The following is a 19,181-nucleotide window of genomic DNA, read 5'->3' as shown; positions in this document are numbered from 1 at the left end:
TGTGCAGGTAATAGCATACGGAATTCAAGCGAGATAGTAGAATGGTGCAAAAATCATATTGGTTCTCATGACATGACATACAACAAATGCTATTTTTGGGAAGTTAAAGATATTGATCGATCCAATCCTTATAATTGTCAAACAATTAATGGTATTAGAAGTTTTCATCAAGTGATGAATACAAGACATAGCAAACCTCTTGCGATTTAGGTAAGAGAAATTATAACTTGTTTTTTTATTGAAATTGCATCAAGAAAATAAGTCATGTCTAGAAAACTTAACAAACCTCTTGTGATTCAAGTAAGAAAAAAATCATGTTTTTGTGTTGGTTGCATTGAAAACAACGCAAATATTCAACAATGTTAGAACATTAGAGATGGATTTGTTTCACAATGGGACATGAAATAATTAGTCGCAATGCCTCCTTATGAAGACAACAACATTGTAGATATTCATGATCCTCTATATTCAACTAATTATGAACGTGTGTGTGATTTAGTTGTCAGGTAGACTTGCATTTTATTTAAATATCCTTACGTATTTTCAAGTACTTTGTTTAAAATTAACTTAAATTTAAATTATTTATACATTCCACCATACACTTTATAATTTAATTGTTTATAATTTGTGGTGTACAGGTGATATTTTTGTCGTTGTTGCATATCCTGGTGATGTAGAAGATGTTGACTATTACCTACTAAGATGCACAAAACCAAAAAGTAAATTGTCAGAATTAGTGGAAGATGTTGACGGGTAACAATATCCCACTGGATCAATCATTGTTGAAGGTACTTATTATCAACAAACCAAGATAGATAACAATGGTGTTACATTTACTGGATACATGCCTGGCCAAAAAGTTTTGCATTATAATCACTTAGTTATAGCAACAAGATTACATTTAGAAACTTTACCAAAAAGAGGTCATGGCCCCCAAAAGTGGAGGTTGCCTATCGAAGATCATGAATGGATATTATAGATAGTAAAAGATAAAGAGGATCTAGATTTTATGTACCACAAGCTCACTTAACTTATTAGTACAAGAGAACTCATGTTTTTTGGACCACGATACATGTATATATGCATATATGTATGTACATTGGAGTTTTTATTTTTGAATTGTCATACATATATACATTTACATGTACACATGTACATTGAGTTGATTTGTTGCAACTGCTTTGATATCAAAATTTGTTCAATTTGTCATACATTGTATGTATGTACATTCGAGCTATTTTTTTGGATCGTCATACATATACATGTACACATGTAAATTTGAGTTAATTTGTTGCAACTACTTTGAAATCAAAATTTACTCGATTTGTTCATAAATTGATCCTTACATAGTCTCTAAACGCAAAGAGTGCAAAATTACCTATTTATATCCCCTATTCTATCTTTACTTTTTTCTCTATTTAAACTTTCATTCAATTTCTTCTTTACATGACTTCCCATATAGCCTTTTTTACTAACCATACATTCAATAGTCAAATTGTCTTAATCATCATTCTAATGATAATTAAATAAGTTTTAATTTATAATTAATCTATCTAATATCTCTTCTAACATTGATTGAGTAAATCAATCAAACATGACCTTTTCTTTGAGCAATTATTGTGTTAGAGTAATTGGGTCTTTACTTGATTAATTAAACAATAATTGTTTAATTCTCTAAGTTCCCTATTATCTTTTTACACTTAAGCTAACATTAGGTGCATATTAATTAATTATTTTATTAATTATTATGTGCAAGCCTAGGGTTTTCCATTTTTGGGGTTTATTGACCTATTAGAGGTTATTTTTGCTATTCATTGTATTATGATTCACAATACATTTTTGGTGAATTGGAGCTCTCATCTTTTGAGCATTATTTTCCTGTGTTTTGTGAGTTCTTCAGATTATTGCTTCCTTGCTTCTCCTTGTAACAGGTTATTCAGCTTGCAGAAGATCTTCAGGCTCCTATGGTGTTGTATTTCTCAACTCCAATATGGTATCAAAGCTCAAATTTGTAGCTATCTGTTCCTGGTTTTGAGAATTTTGCATTGGAAGCGGATCTGGGTTTCAGGCATTTTTTTGTGTGCTTAGGGTTAGGTTTTATTTTTTTATTTTTACTTTTTTTTTTTAATCTGAGAACTTTGGGCCTAAATGGACCTCACCATCGTGCTCAGAAGGCCCAAAAATCCCTATAGTCATATAAAATTTGTCTAATTTTGACTCTTGAGCATCTGGGTGATTTTTTTCTCCAACACCAGGCCATACGGCTTTGGCATGCAAATCGAGAAAAATCAAATTTTTTTTTGCCTTTTTACGGCATGCAGGCTGGATTTTTGATTTTTCGATTTTTAAAAAAAGACCATTTCAAAAAATATCAAAAAATCCAAAGAAAGGGCACGAAAAAGTTTTTTTGGCTTTTGGGGGTGGGAGATTTTGCACTGTACCGGACCTGTCAGTCCGGCCCCTATGGTCGCCGCCGGCCCCTCCGAACCCCCACTAGTAACCTCTGCTTCCTGGCCTGGCCCTCGCCGCCGGCACTGCACCTGCTGTTGGCCACTGCTCGACCCTGTGCCCGCCATCGACCCCTCCGGATTCCCCGTAGGTTACCGTGTTCCGACCTCGCCGACCTCCACACTGCCGACCCTTCAGCGCTGCTAGTGACCTCCTCTCACTGCTTCGGAAACCATCGCCACCTCCGCTTGGCCCGATCTCACCACCGCCACCCAACCCGACCACCACCACCGTCGCCCTCCGGCCACCTCCTTCTTCTGCCTTCTCCACTCTCTAGTCTTTTTTGAGAGGGGGTTGGTTTTTTGGCTCTATCTTGAGCATATGGAGTTGGATTTTGGCCCTCGAATAGGCATCGGAAAGGTGATTCCGAGCCGGACCTCGTGATGGTGGATTTTTTTTTCTGAATCTTCTGTTTGATTGTACTTTTTTCTAGTCAAAGTTGGGCTTCTTTTTTGCACTTCTGGAGTCGTAGAATGGGCAAACAGACTCCGTTTTTAAAAAATGAATAGGTGTTGGAAATCTCTCAGCATGCTCTATTTAGATTTGCGATATTTGTTCTTAGAATTTTCACTAGGTACATGAGATATCAGTTTCATTTTTTTTGCTTATGCACTACTTCCTTCTCATCAGTTTGTATTAGGGTTTGGGTTTATCTATTGTGGGGGGTGTTTTTTTCTCGCTTTCTGTCATTTATATCAAAAATCAAGAACACCTAGACTCTCAAAACAAACAAACCCTTATTTATCTTCTGTTTATTTTGAAAGATCACATAATAAAAAAAACCAACAAGTAGGTGCAGGTGCAAAGTTTTTTGTTCTCATGGCAAATCCTTCAGTTGAGTTGTTGACTTCACACAAATTTCACACCTGGAAGCCCTGCATCACAAGGCTTCTCAGGGCACGGGGGTTGTGGTCTTGTTTAGATGAAGTTTAGCCTGTCTTGTAGCGTCCTTATGAGCTTCTTTAGCACAGGAACAAGATGGATGAGGCCATGGGTTTGCTCTCATTGCATTCTCTGATAGTCTTACGTTTCACATTGATGAGTTACTCACTCCTCGGGATATGTGGTTGAAGTTTGAGACTCTCTTCGGGAAGGTCAATGAGATTTAGGCATTGTAGATTGATGCCGATTTGGTTTCCTTGTCACTTGATTCCTTTCCCACCATTGAGGATTTCTTGAACCAGTTCAAGACTGCAAGATCTGTTCTTCAGGGATGTGGCAAGATCAAGACAGACACAGAGTGCATTCATTTGATTCTTTCGAAGCTTCAGGGTCACTTTCAGTTCTTTGCCTCTGCTTTCTACTCCACCATGGATGGCTTGGGTGCTCGTTTCACAATGCCTACCTTTGATGTCTTTTTGTGAACGTTTGTCTCGTGAACAGTCTCATCTTTCTCAGCTGGATAATCTCTCAGGCTCCAAGAACAAAGCATTGGTTACTCAATCCTCTAAGGAGAAGGAGAAACAAAAGCAGAAACCAAAGCTTAAGAAGAATTCTGCAGGCAGTGAGTCTTCCTCCAAGCCACCTCCTAAGTTTGATTCTAAACCTCCATTTCCTCCAAAACAAGGGAAATCTTCACAGTCTAGCGAGTCTTCCTTCGAGACTGAGAAGAAATCAGGAGACACTTGCAGTTTTTGTGGCAAGGAAGGACATCTAGTTTTTCTAGGTGTTGGAAACGTTTAGAGGCTTTAGAGGAAGCCATGCAACAGCATCACATCTCCTCACCTCAGGCATCTTCTCCTTCCACTGGGAAAGGTCATGCTCTCACTGCTCGAGCTTCGACTTATGGGTCCACATGGATACTAGATTTTTGTGCTTCTCACCATATGACTCACACTCAGCAGTTGGTTACTTCTCTTGACTCTTGTGGTATTTCACAGATTGCAGTGGGTGACTCAGTTCAGCTTTCAGTCTTGGGTTTAGGTTCTGTCTCTTTGGATGGGGGTACTCTGCAGGATGTTCTAGTTGTCCCTGACATCTCGATGAACCTCCTATCTATTTATTAGATTTGCCACTCTGGCTTTGGTAAGACAGTTGAGTTCTCACCACACGATGTGGTTATTCGAGACCTCCACGACCCTGATTTGGTTGTGGCTACTAGGAGTATTGATACTGCATCTTGTCTCTACAGATTTGATGAATTTGAGACCTCTTCAGGTACAGGTTCATCTCTTGTAGCACATGCAGATTTAGTGAGTCGGCTTTGGCATGAGCACTTGGGCCATGTCAATTATAGATATCTTCAGCAGATGAGTCCACAGGCACTTGTTCTTGGGCTCCCACAGATTTCCTGCACTGATGGTGTTTGTCATGGTTGTGTGCTTGGCAAGCATCACAGAGATCCCTTTTCGAAGGGAAGAGCCTCTCGTACATTGGCACCCTTGGAGTTGATTCACAATGATCTCATGTCATTTCCCACTCCTTCTTTTTCAGGGGCCAAGTATGTACTCACTTTTATTGATGACTTCTCCAGACGCGCATGGGTGTACTTTCTTAGGTACAAATCTGATGTCTTTGATTCATTTTGAATCTTCAAGACATATGTAGAGAAGCAGTCCAGTTGTTCTATTCGATGGATACGTACAGATAATGGGAGGGAGTATGTGAATCAAACTTTTAGATATTTTTGCACTGAGCATGGTTTGCAGCATCAGTTTACTGTTCCCTACACCCCTCAGCAGAATGGTGTCGCTGAATGCAAGAACAAAACTTTACGGGAGATGGCAAATTGTTTGATTCAATCTAGGTCCATGGATTCGGCTTTTTGGGTTGAGGCAGTCAATTGTACCAACTATTTTCAGAATCGGATGCCTCACAAGGCTATTCGACATATGACTCTTGAGGAGGCTTGGTCTCATGACAAGCCTGATGTTTCCTTTTTTCGAGTATTTGGCAGTGAGGCATGGACTTTTATTCCTGATGCTCAGAGGAAGGCCATGGAGTGGAAGAGCCGACCACTCATTTTTGTTGCTACTATGAGGATGTTAAGGCATACAGGTTGTTTGATCCTGATTCCAAAGAGGTCCTGTTTCGATGGGATGTTCAGTTTGATGAGCACCTTCGCACAATGGATACCCTGACTCCAGTGTCTAATCCTCTGCCTACTCCTTCCACTGCATCTCTTTAGGATCTTTTTGAGGATGATTCTAATGATGGTGCCAATGATCCACCATCCCCACCTCCACTTGCTCCACCTCAGATGCCCAAGTGGGCTCGCCTTACTGTTGAGGTGACAGGTCCTATGGTCCGTGATCCTTCAGATACTTGTCGCACCCATTCTCATACTATGGGTTCTAGTCTCTTGAGTCATGCTATTTTAGATGATCCTCAAAAGTTTTCAGAGGTGACAGGTCACCTTGAGTGGGATTGTGCTATGGAAGAGGATTATTCTTCTTTGATGAGGAATCACACTTGGGATCTTTGTCCTCTTCCTAAGGGCAAAAAGATGGTTCGGTGTCGCTGGTTGTATCACACTAAGTATGCTACTGATGGTTCCATTGATAAGTACAAAGCTCATCTTGTTGCGAAAGGGTTTTCACAGGTTGAGGGTATTGATTACTTTGAGACATTTGCCCATGTCATCGAGATGAACTCTATTCGCTTTGTACTATCTCTTGCAGCTTCTAGGAGATGGCCTATTTTTTAGATGGATGTGAAGAGTGCCTTCTTGCATGGGGATCTACAGGAGGAAATCTACATGGAGTAGCCTCAGGGATTTGTGCAGGATAGTTCTTTGGTTTGCAGACTTCGACGTTCATTGTATGGTCTCAAACAAGCCCCTCAGGCTTGGTATGAGAAGATGGATTCTTTCTTGCTCTCCACTGGGTTCTCCTACAGTCATTCTGATCACACAGTGTACATTCAGCTTCTTGAGGGTGACATACTAATTCTTGTGCTATATGTTGATGATCTCCTCATCACAGGTAGCTCATCCTCTATGATTCAACATATTTAGCGTGCCTTGATGGATCAGTTTGAAATAATAGATCTTGGTCTTTTGCACTATTTCCTTGGTCTTCAGGTGATTCAGTCTTCTGATGGGATCTACTTCTACCAGCAGAAGTATGCTCTTGACATGCTTCAGTGCTTCAGCATGCTTGATTGCAAGCTTGCCCCCACTCCATTTTATTCAGGGGTTGTTTTGACCACCACTTGCCCCACTCCTTTAGTAGATTCTACACTTTACAGGCAATTGGTTGGCTGTTTGTTGTACTCAACTCACACCAGTCCTGATATTTCCTTTGTGGTTGGTCTTGTCTCTCGATTCTCCCATGATCCTCATGAGAGTCATTGGCAAGCTGCCAAATGTATTTTGCGGTACATTCAGGGCACTAGTTCTCATGGCATTCACTACACATCAGGGGACCCTCACATTGTTAGCTACACTGACTCAGATTGGGCTGGTGATGTCACTAATCGGAAGTCTACTTCTGGCTTTGTTTTTTGTCTTGGCTCTGGTCCTATCACATGGTCTTGCAAGAAGCAGACTGCTCATGCATTATCATCTACAGAGGTTGAGTACCGAGCTGCTGTGCTTGCTAGTCAGGAGATCTTATGGCTTCAATAGTTGATGACTGAGTTTGGTTTTCCTCCTGATAGTCCCACTATTCTTTAGTGTGACAATCAGAGTGCTATTCATATTTCCCGCAACCCGGTAGAGCATTAGCGAACGAATCACATTGAGCTTCACATGCATTTCATCTGCCAGTTGGTTCAGGATGGTGTTCTCATTCTGGAGTACATTCCAACTTCCGAGCAAGTTGCAGACATCTTCACGAAACCTTTTGCATCGCCGCACTATCTTCAGTTGCGCTTTATGCTTGGGGTGAAGGAAGTTGTCCTTGGGGGGTCTTTATAGGCCTTCCTTCCTTCTTCTTCTTTCAACATTTTCTTTTATCTCTTTTTGGAGAGGAGTTTTTTCCCACTGGGTTTTCTCCTTTGTCTCCATTTCATAGAAATTTCATTGTATTTGGGTACCTGATCAGGCCTTGTTGCTAGGACCCATCTTTCATGCTTTCAATAGTTGTTCTAGGTTTTAGCTTCTCCCTAAGTCTAGCTTAAGGGGGGGTGTTAGAGTAATTGGGTCTTTACTTGATTAATTAAACAATATTTGTTTAATTATTTAAGTTCCCTATTATCTTTTTACACCTAAGCTAACATTAGGTGCATATTAATTAATTATTTTATTACTTATTATGTGCAAGCCTAGGGTTTTCCCTTTTTTGGGTTTATTGACCTATTAGAGGTTATTTTTGCTATTCATTGTATTGTGATTCACAATACATTTTTGGTGAATTGGAGCTCTCATCTTTTGAGCATATTTTTCCTGTGTTTTGTGAGTTCTTCAGATTATTGCTTCCTTACTTCTCCTTGTAACAGGTTATTCAGCTTGCAGAAGATCTTCAGGCTCTTATGGTGTTGTATTTCTCAACTCCAATATACCGTTTCACCTAAAGTTCCACCTTAAATAAATAACTTAGAATTTTATATATTCAAATTCATCAAGCACATTATCAAAAAATTAATAAATTACTATATTTATTTAATTCCTTACTATTTTCACTTTTGGAATTTCAATAAATTAACTAAATTTATCATTAACATAATTTCAAAAGATGATTGATTAAATTAATTTCAAAAGATGATTGAATTCCTTATGATAATTGATTATTTCAATTCTATTTAAGTTATTAATGATCTTATATAAATATTGAAATAACAATCCATATATAGTAATTCAAATTTAATGTCAAATGTTTGATATTCATTTCAAGTGAAAAACATTCATAAATTTGAATTATATCTACATTTATAAGATGTGTTTGTGTCAATGATATCATAATTTTCCAAAAAGAAAAGTTACAAATATAATATTATATTCATCAAATAAATTAAAATTATTTAATTCATTGATATTTATTACTCTTTAAAATATTGACATGCATACATGAATAATAACTAAATATCAAGATTTATCATCTAGAATAACATGATCAACTCTATGTAACTTGAACTAATTATAAAAATATAACATGGGCTCATAAAACATGTAATAAACAAAATAATGAAATTAAATAAAACAACATCACATGTCAGATAAACAAAGTGTCAAACAAAACATACATGTGTCAGATACATGCATGAAACAACGTAAAAGTGTCAAATAAAACATCATCACATGTCAAATAAACTGTTGGGTGAAAATTTTGTAAACTTGTAAAGGGTTACAAAAAGAGTGTTTCACGACAACACTCAGAATAATATCTCTCAGAATGCAAGATATGCTCCCTCCTAATTATAAGTGAAGGCTCCCCCTTTCTACTGCATTTATTCTACTTTCTTCTACCTGCTAACTTTACACTAATCAAAGGTACAACAACAACTTAGTTCTCTTTTTTCAGAACCAATTCAATCCAATTATCTTATAAGATTAGAAATTTTCCCTAATTTAAACATCTTGAAAACTTGTAATACTTAAACTAATTATTTTAGAAAGTAAAGTGTCCATGGAAGAAAAAAGTCTCCAATTACTTTCCTGTTCTGAAAATGACCTAGGGACAGGAACTCACACATTTAAGAACTCAAAGGTTTTTTTTAATGTATTATAACTCCTATCAATCACTCTAACCCAAATATACTGTTATCTCAAAGACTGACAGATATATTGAAAGATATTCTACTCTAACTAGATAGTCTACGCAGCATGAAGACTTCACTTTCTATCTTTTTAAATTCAACTTGATGGATAATTTTCAAAGGCACAAATACTTGAAACAATATTATCTTAACTAGATCCCAATTATTGAATCTTCAAAGTAACTTGGAGATTACTTGCAAAAATCCAAAGTTCTTCAATATCTATCACCAATAAATTTTACCAAATTCAATCAATTGAGAGTATATGATACTAGATGGCATAAGAACATCAATATCACACAAAGATTGAATTCAAAACAAAGTTTGATTGCCAAGCTTCAATCCTTTTTGATTTAATTGTAAATTCACAAAAAGAACATAGAGTCTCAATTTGTTCTTCACTTGGGCAGAGTTTTGTTGCATAAAATAAATATGGAAAAAGATCCTTATTACAATAAAAACCCTCATATGTATAGGAGAGGGGTGCAACATAAAAATAAGAAAATATAACTAATTCTATGACTAAGTCAAAAGAAGAGTTCAATTTGACTTAGGACTTGTGCACTCAATAGGTGCATATGAGAAATTACAAAATGAGACCTAAGGTGTCGATAGACATAATAAAATACCATTGGGAAAAACACAAAAATAACCAAGTAGCTGGAGTTCCATTTTGTGTATCATCACTTTCATTCTTCTTTAGAAATCCTCTAAAATTATGGGGAATGACTTGTACTCTTGAATCTTTAGGTTCTTCAAAAAATGACTTTTTTGAAGAAGATCATTTGCGTTCATACTCTAGATTCACACAAAATCAGGTTAAAAAAAAACCCCTATTCGAAAACTTAGAAAATTCCAAGGTTGAGGTGCAAATCGGGTTTATAAACTTGATTTACACTTAGAAACAAAAATCAAGGTTGAGGTACAAATCGGGTTTATAAACTCGGTTTACACCTTGGATAGTGAAGTGAGGTGCAGCGTGGGAGTTTACACCCAACACTACACTTTGTACGTGCAGTGTAGGAGTTGAAACTTGATACTACACTTTGGAGGTGCGGTGTAGGAGTTTAAACCTGACACTGCACTTTGGAGGTGCAAAACACTTGGGAGGTGTGGTGTAGGAGTTTAAACCCCACTGCACTTTGGAGGTGTAAAACACTTGGGAGGTGTAGTGTAGGAGTTTAAACCCAACACTACACTTTGGAGGTGCAAAACACTTGGGAGGTGCAGTGTAGGAGTTTAAACCAAGCACTGCACTTTGGAGGTGCAAAACACTTGGGAGGTGCAATGTAGGAGTTTAAACCTGACACTGCACTTTGGAGGTGCAAAACACTTGCGAGGTGCAGTGTAGGAGTGTAAACCCAACACTACACTTTGGAGGTGCAGTGTAGGAGTTTAAACCCGACACAACACTTTGGAGGTACATTGTAGGAGTTTAAACTCAACACTACACTTTGGAGGTGCAAAACACTTGGGAGGTGTAGTGTAGGAGTTTAAACCCAACATTGGACTTTGGAGGTGCAAAACACTTGGGAGGTGCAGTGTAGGAGTTTAAACCCGACACTGCACTTTGGAGGTGCACTGTAGGAGTTTAAACTCGACACTGCACTTTGGAGGTGCAAATCGAGTTTATAAACCCAATTTGTACAAAGGCAAAACAAAGAGTAAGGATAAAAACCAAGTGTAAATCGGGGTTATAAACCTGATTTGCACCTAACATAGGACTTAACTAAAATATCTCAAAAATACTTTAAAACCCCCAAATTGAAGATCAAGTTACGAAAACACACATATGAAGAGAACAAAGAAGCCTCGAAAAGTGTGTCTTAGAGCACATGGGCTATGAATTGGACAAAATTTGTAGGATTACCTTAATTTTTCTGTGAGTTAAAATTTGGGACAACATAAACAAACTATCAAATAAAACATACAAGTGTCAGATACATGCATGAAATAACATACAAGTGTCAAATAAAATATCACATGTATATCTACAACATATATGTAAAAAAAGTGTGCACTATACATATAATCTCATCAAACGAATATCTCCCAACATGATTAGATGACATCTAATCAACTTGAGTCACAATGTGTGCAATGCTGGAGAACATGTGTCGCCTGGCATCATCCGCTGCTACATCGACAGCCTATGATAATTCCAAACGTTTTGGCAGAACCAAAAGGTTTGGACCAACTAATGCTCGTTTATTAATGAGTGTGTCGTTTATATTTATCGCTTAGGCTCCCCCTCCCTTGCCTAGAATTCGTTGGTATAGATGTGTAATCTACGTCCATGGCCATGTGAAACTTTGCAAATAATTGTTTGCAAAAATAAAGTGGCAACTCATCTTTTTGTGACCAGATGTAATGAGTTGCCAACCATCTGGGATAGATGAATGACACCACAATCAGGTCAGTGCATTTGGTCACTAAATAGCCCCTAATCTTATACTGACTCCCTAATAATTGGGGAACATGGTATGCACCTCTGTGGAAGATACAGTCTCTGAGATGGTTTTCCATCCCGTTATGTCAGCCACACTACAAGAAAGGGAGGTATAGAAAGATTCAATAGAGATATCATCACATGGATTATATGTATGCACAATGTCAACCATGTTCATCAACTCATATCCAATTCTCTTTTCCCTTTCCCTATTTGGATGGTTAGGGATATTCAGTAATGTTGTTAAGATGAATTATGACACGATGTAAAGAGTCAATGGTTTCGGCAAAAAGTTGAGGCCTAACATCATAGTCATGCGAAGGTATTTGACCAGACTGTGCAGATGTCTGGTCACCCTCACTATGCACACCATCATCAGATGGATCATAATCAACCATGTGGAAAATATCTGCACGTATAGTTATAGAAGCGAAGAATTTTAAAACTAATTATTCAAAACTATTTTAAAATAATTCAAACTAATTTTGAAAACTATTTTAAACTAACTCAAACATATTTGAAAATGATACAAAATTTATAATTTAAAGTAATTCAAAGTAATTGAAACATTTGATACAAATTACTTTAAAGAAACATTAAAATTAAATAAACATATATACACATACACATACATGTATACATAGAAACACATACATACATACATACATACATACATACATATACATGGACACATACATACATGTACATACACACATACATATACACACATGTACACATACATATACATTACATACATGCATACACATACACATACACATACACATACACATACACATACACATACACATACACATACACATGTATATGTGCATGTGGAGGTGCAGGTGCAAGTGCAAGTGTATGTGTACGTGTGATTATGTGTATGTGTGTGTATGTGTATGTGCATGTGCATGTGCATGTACATGTGCATGTGCAGGTGTATGTGTATGTGTATGTGTATGTGTATGTGTGGGTGTGGGTGTGAGTGTATGTGTCTGTATCTTTATACGAGTACGAGGATTTTCTTTGCTATGTGTAATATATTGATTACATTTTTTTTATGGTTTAATAGTAAGGGTAATGAGGAAATGATTTTTTTTGTCACCATTTAATAGTAATTTGGCCACATTTTTCTAATGGTTTCATAGTATTGGTTTTCAAAATTTGCTAGGTTTAATTTATTTTTAACATTTTTCTAATGCTTTCATTTTAAATTTTTTTTAAAAATTGATAAACTAAAGAATAAAAAAAAATATAACAATAAATATATTTAGTTTTTAAACTACAAAAACAAAACAAAACAAAAAAAGGAAAAAAATGTACATACTTGGAATAACAAGGGCTAGCACTAAGCTCCTTTTCTAGTTCGACTGAATTCGCAAGCTCCTCAAGGTGCAAATGAGGGTCGATCGCCAAAAAATGGTTTATATAACTGATGGTTCGGTCAGACCGTTGGTGCCATGCAAGCAACACATGGCACCACGCGGCTCAGGGGTAGTCTGGTCGGACTCAATCCAGCCAGGCTACCCCTTGTTAGCCCAAAGTGTGACACAACTCCATTCTTTTGCCCTTGGACAAAGGAAGCACACCTGTTGTTGCGGTTGCTACTTGAGTGTTGTTGTTGTCATTGAATTTGATGAATCCCTCATTCAGTTTGAACTTCGCAAAAGGTTGCTAAGCACTTTCACTTTTATCACTTGGAGCCGTTGAAGATGATTGTTCCAATTGACTCACAGTAACCTGATAATTGTGAAATACTGTGCACAACTATGTAAAGTAAGTAAACTCAGAAAAGAGAAGTTTATCTCTAATATAAAATTTCTTTGGATATCTTGATTAGACACAGGAAAAGAAATTTGAGAATAAAAATGCTTATATCTACCAATAAAACCTTTCACTTTTTCTTTAACACCTTGTTTACAATGCATCAAATCAATCAGAGTGATTTTGGGACCAATGTTATTGTGAAATTATTGAATAAAAGCATTAGCCAAATGTTGAAAAGAAGTAATAGAATAAGGAGGCAAAGAACAATTCCATTGCAAATATTTATCCCTTAGTGTTCTAGTAAACAATTTAGCCAACAATCTTTGGTCATGAGCAAAGTCACTACACAAAGTTTGAAATGTTTTCACACGAGTCAAAGGATCACCTTTTCCATTATAAAGCTCCAATTGAGGGACTTCCACATGTTTAGGAGGGACAACTCGGACAATGTCATTGGATAATGGGCTCACTACATCAAATGTGGGCACATTATACTTAGATTGATTCAGAGAAGTGATTTATTGTTGTAAGGTAGACATTGTTTGGACTAGACTATTGATGGTAGCTTTGATAGAAGGACTAAAATTGGACATGTTGGATTGAGAAAGATGGGTAACATTGTTGAATGAAGGAAGGGGTTGAGAATAAGGAGGGATGTTGTTATAGGAAGAAGAGGGTTGAGAGTAAGGAGGTGGAACACTATGATAGGCAGGTATGGGAGAAGATTGGGTAACAAATGGATGACTAACTTGAGGAGGGATGAAATAATTATGATTAGAGGAGTTGCTCCCTTGACTAACACTTTTAGGATTAGAGGAGTTTCCCCCATGACTAACACTTGTAGGTATGACATTTTGAGTAGAAGTAGCCATGATGTTGGAGGTAAAAGTGTGAACACTAGCCATAGGGGTAATCAAAGGAATGAAATGATTAACTTGACTAGAAGGTTGTGTATAACCAAGGACTTCGACACAACTCTTCATAGGCATGATATTAGAGTAAAAAATATGAGCAATACTGCACAAGATATCAACACCAAGTTTATCACTTGGAACCATTCTTTCAATCCTTCAATCAATGGGAGAGCTTCACTTTCTGTGTATTGTTGACTCATTCATTGTTGAAGATTTTCAAATTGATTGTCAATCTTCTCCAATTAGTCAACAGAAACCCTAGCAAGTGATTCATCCACATCATGAGAATTATCTAAAGAATGAGGATAAATGGGGACATTTGTAGGATTGCTAGAACCACCAACATCCTCATGGAATAAGTTATCCAAATTAGGCTCCATCTCCTCGACAATTAAACCTTGGGAAGCCTTAATTCTACAACTTCTCACAAGGATATTATAGGTTGGACTAATAGTAATAAAACTCATGCACTAAGGGAGGGAAATAGGAAATTTGAAATTTGCAAAGTAATTGAATAATGCAAAATTTGAGAAAAATGATTACTCAATTAAATAAGCAAATTAATTGAAAAGATAAATTATGCAATCCACTAGGAAAGAAAATTTGATTTGGCAATTTGCAACATAGAAGGGAGAAATTCCCAAATCAGTTTTGATTAAAAAAAACCCTTTACATTCAAAAGAGGGAAGGGAATGCACTAGATTTGGTCACAAGTCAGATAAGGATTGAATACAAGATGGATTGATTAATTGTTGTGTGGTTTTCCTCTCTTTTGTAAGATGAAATGCTGCTTTACGGTAAAGTGTTGAAAAATGAAAGTACAATTGAGAAAACAATGATAAAAGTAAAATTGAGAAAACAATGAATTACAGATGCGAGATCGCGCTGGGCACCTGGAATTGAGCAGTATAAGCTGAATTGGATCTGACCCTTGAAAAAGCTCCTAAAAAGTCAGGACTAGGACGCCGCACCACGATCGTCATGTCCACAATGATAACCCATGACCAACATGGACACCATGTGATCCAAGTGGGGATTTGAACCTTGGTTGCACCATTAACAATGCAACCACTTAACCATCACACTACAAGATGAACCCCTAAATTATTATATTTTCAAATTCTATTAGTTTTATTTATTTGTATATGAAATGAATAAATATATTTAATTTTTAAATAGTTATTATATTTAATGTTGAATTAAAGGAATTATAATATATTTCTTTAACTAAAATATAGAAACATAAAAAATCCGACTCAGATATAGAGACATATTTAGTCTCATTAATTATATATAAATTTGTAATATATGCATAAAAAGTCATAGAAATAATGTAATCTTAAATATATATTTGTTACTATATTGATATTTGTAAATATAAACAGATAATAGTGACATAATCTTAATTTATTTAATTTATTAAATTATAAACACTTAAGCTTATTCTTTCTTGATATTTTATTTTAATAAGTGTATTTATATTTAACACAATTTAAAATTTAACTACGAAAGTGAGAGAATTTTTGAAAATAGATAGCAACAATGTAATCAATACTGATATTTGATGGAGGAAATGTTCCTTATAATGTGATTTGTTTTGATATACTATCTTTAATAGAAAGAAGAAAGAAGAAAAACAAGTTTCATTGTTTCTATATATGAAAAATGAAAAATAGTCTAACAAAATAAGAAAGGCGTTAAAATGAATTCTAAGAATATGGAAAAGATAATTCACAATTACACATTCAAATCTTATTTAAAACATTAATATAATTTTTATTAAATAAAAATTAAATTTTATCAGTAATAAAAATATAATTTTGTTGATGGCATAAAACCAAAAAGAATGTGTAAAACAATAATATCACAAATCAAAATATGTGTACAACAAAAAAAAAAACTATCAAATAATCTAGATCCCTATTCGATTTATCTCACTCAGTCATTTCAAAGTAGGTTGTAGTTTTCAAATATTGTTAAGATAAAATAAAATAAAAAATTCTATAATAGTTTTCAAATCTTGTTAAGATAAAATAAAATAAAAAATTCTATAACACCACACAAAGCATAAATTTGGAATAACATTCTCATTTATTAAGATATTAGCATTAACAAAGCATATATTCACTATTATCATTTATTAAGATATTAACATTAACAAAGCCTATATTTATTGTTTTTTGTTTGCATACCAACAATGCAGACACATACTACACATTTCTTTTGTTGGAGAAAAAATAACATAATAGGCATCCAATTTTCATTAACTCGTTATTATTCAATTGTTTTTCCTATCTATGAATTTTTTCTTTGGATTTAAAAAAATAAAATTAAATAGTTAAGATGCATGATTTTTAAGTTTTCAAATTACATAAATTTCTTTTCTTCAATCTAATTGGCTCAAATAAGTTACATCTTTGGATTTATTTTTTTAATTTTTAAATAGTTAAGATGCATGATTTTTAAGTTTTCAAATTACAGAAATTGTTTTTCTTCAATCTAATTGGCTCAAATAACTTGCATCTTATTACCGGATTTCCCATCTCCACTTTCTACATTTAGGCAAATTTTTAGGTCATTAAAATAATATTTAGTATATTTTAATTTTCTTTACAAATTATTTAAATTATGCATCTAAATATTTCCTCATGAAGTTTGATAATATAAAAAATATTTGATAAATATATATTTTCTATATAGTATATAATTAAATTAAATATTAGATAAAAGATGAATAAACAATTTTAATATTATAAATATTATTAATATATTTAAGTCTATATATACAATAATATAATTTAAATAATTATATTAGGATTAAATATATTTTTGATATTAAAAGAAATCAAAATGAAATAGGTTAATTATATACAATCAATGAATAATAAAATTATTATAATAGTATATAAGTAAGGTATATATTAAGTTATTAAAATATAAGAAAATTAGAGATTAGGGTTTGAATAAATAATTAAATATTATACATATTATTGACAAATATTGTTATAATCTAAATTATATTTATAACATAAACGAAATACAATATTATATATCCTTATCATATAATATTAAATCTATAAAATGTAATAATATAATCCAAAATATTATACAAAGATTAATATATTAATTATAGATAATTTATTATAATAACATTACCCAAAATATATAAAAATAAATCTATTATTAATTTTTCATTAAATAAATATTAATTGAAATTAAGATGATTATTATTTTTAATTTTACAGATATAATTTAAATAAATGATTATAAATTAATTTATAATTCTTAATTATATTATAACTTTAATCTTAATTTTTATTTATTATTATAATTCTAAAATCATTATAATAATGATTAGGATTAAAATTAGGTTTCTTAATAAGAGTTAGGGTTAGAATAAGGGTTAATGTTAGGGTTAAAAATAAGGTTCAAATTATTTCTAAATTAAGATTAGATTTAGGCTTAGAGTTAGATTAAAAAAATAGGATTAGGGTTGTATTTAATGTTAGATTTAGAGTTAAAATTAGGTTAAAAATTTGGGCTAGTGTAGAAATTATGTTAAGGTTAGAATTAAGGTTATTGTTAAGGTTTGAATTAGTTATAGATATTATTCTAATTTTATAACTATGTTATAATTATGGGCACTCTCTATTATATTATTGCAAGAATATATTATCTCAAATTATTATCCAACCTACCTCTAAACAAAAAAATTATTATTGCAATACAAAAAAGGCAAGTACTTACCACTATCAACAAATTTATCCTTTTAAAATTTCTTTTTACTCTATAATGCTTCTAAATTTCATAGAAGAAAATAAAGTTGAATATACACCTCTTTAAATTTTTCCTCTTCTTGTTCTTTTCTATTCTCTTCTTTTCTCACCTTCTAGAGATTTGTCTTACAAAATTTGATCTACCTCTTTTTGTTGTTCATTTTCCTTCACAACCTCTTCCAGCTAAGGCAACATCTACTTCAGCAAGTCATAGAGGTCAACAAATTCATCAATAAAATTAGATTCATGATGAAATGATGAACTATGCATTTATTTCATTCCTTCTCTGGTACTTTCTCTTTCACCTTTTCTCAATTGCTACCCTACATTGAATTGGTCTAGCAAAATAAAACTTTCATTTTTTGTTACTCTATACCTGGTTTTCAACTGAAAATCTCTCCTCCGAAAACATCAAGGGCAATAAGGAAAATCCAACATTTTATTTTATAAAATTTCATAAATTACAACCCACCAAACTTTTGCATGGAAATTTTCAAGATTGAATAGATTTGAGAAGCTTAGATTGTCATATTTGGTAAAATGCTTGTTGAATTACATAAATCTATTAACTAAACAGAGAGATTGTGACCTGTTTCCTGAAATCACCTACGTGCAAGTTAGAATGAGAATTTCATAAATAAACTAACTATTAATTAAAACCCAAACATTTGAAAGAAAACAAATAAACAACATTCACTGATATCATAATGCTATTAGCACTACCAACGTTAGTTGAAAGCAACAACATTCACTAAGATCATAATACTAATGCATTCATTGTCTTTCTTCAAATTCTAGATGAATTTAGCAAAACACCTTTGTTCATATCGAATACATTTGTCGTTCTTAAATAATCAAATATATAATTATGCGCAGGAAAACGTGGTGATCAAAAGGAATAAATTGAGATCATATGACCTACATACCAATGAGACTCTCAGTGCAAGTATAAACTAATTTGAACTAGTGTAACTTCCCAAGGGGTGTCCCATTGTTCTCTATCTCACAAGATCCCTAAAGTCAATGTTTTGCTCTCAGATCATTGAGAAAATGACTTAGGAATGACAACTCCAAGAACAAGTGATATTGTGATCTATATGATGTGTTAAAACTATGATGATTAAGCTAGTA

This window comes from Cryptomeria japonica, chromosome 3, assembly GCF_030272615.1.
Source record: "Cryptomeria japonica chromosome 3, Sugi_1.0, whole genome shotgun sequence".
NCBI lineage: Eukaryota > Viridiplantae > Streptophyta > Pinopsida > Cupressales > Cupressaceae > Cryptomeria > Cryptomeria japonica.
This window is presented reverse-complemented; position numbering follows the sequence as displayed.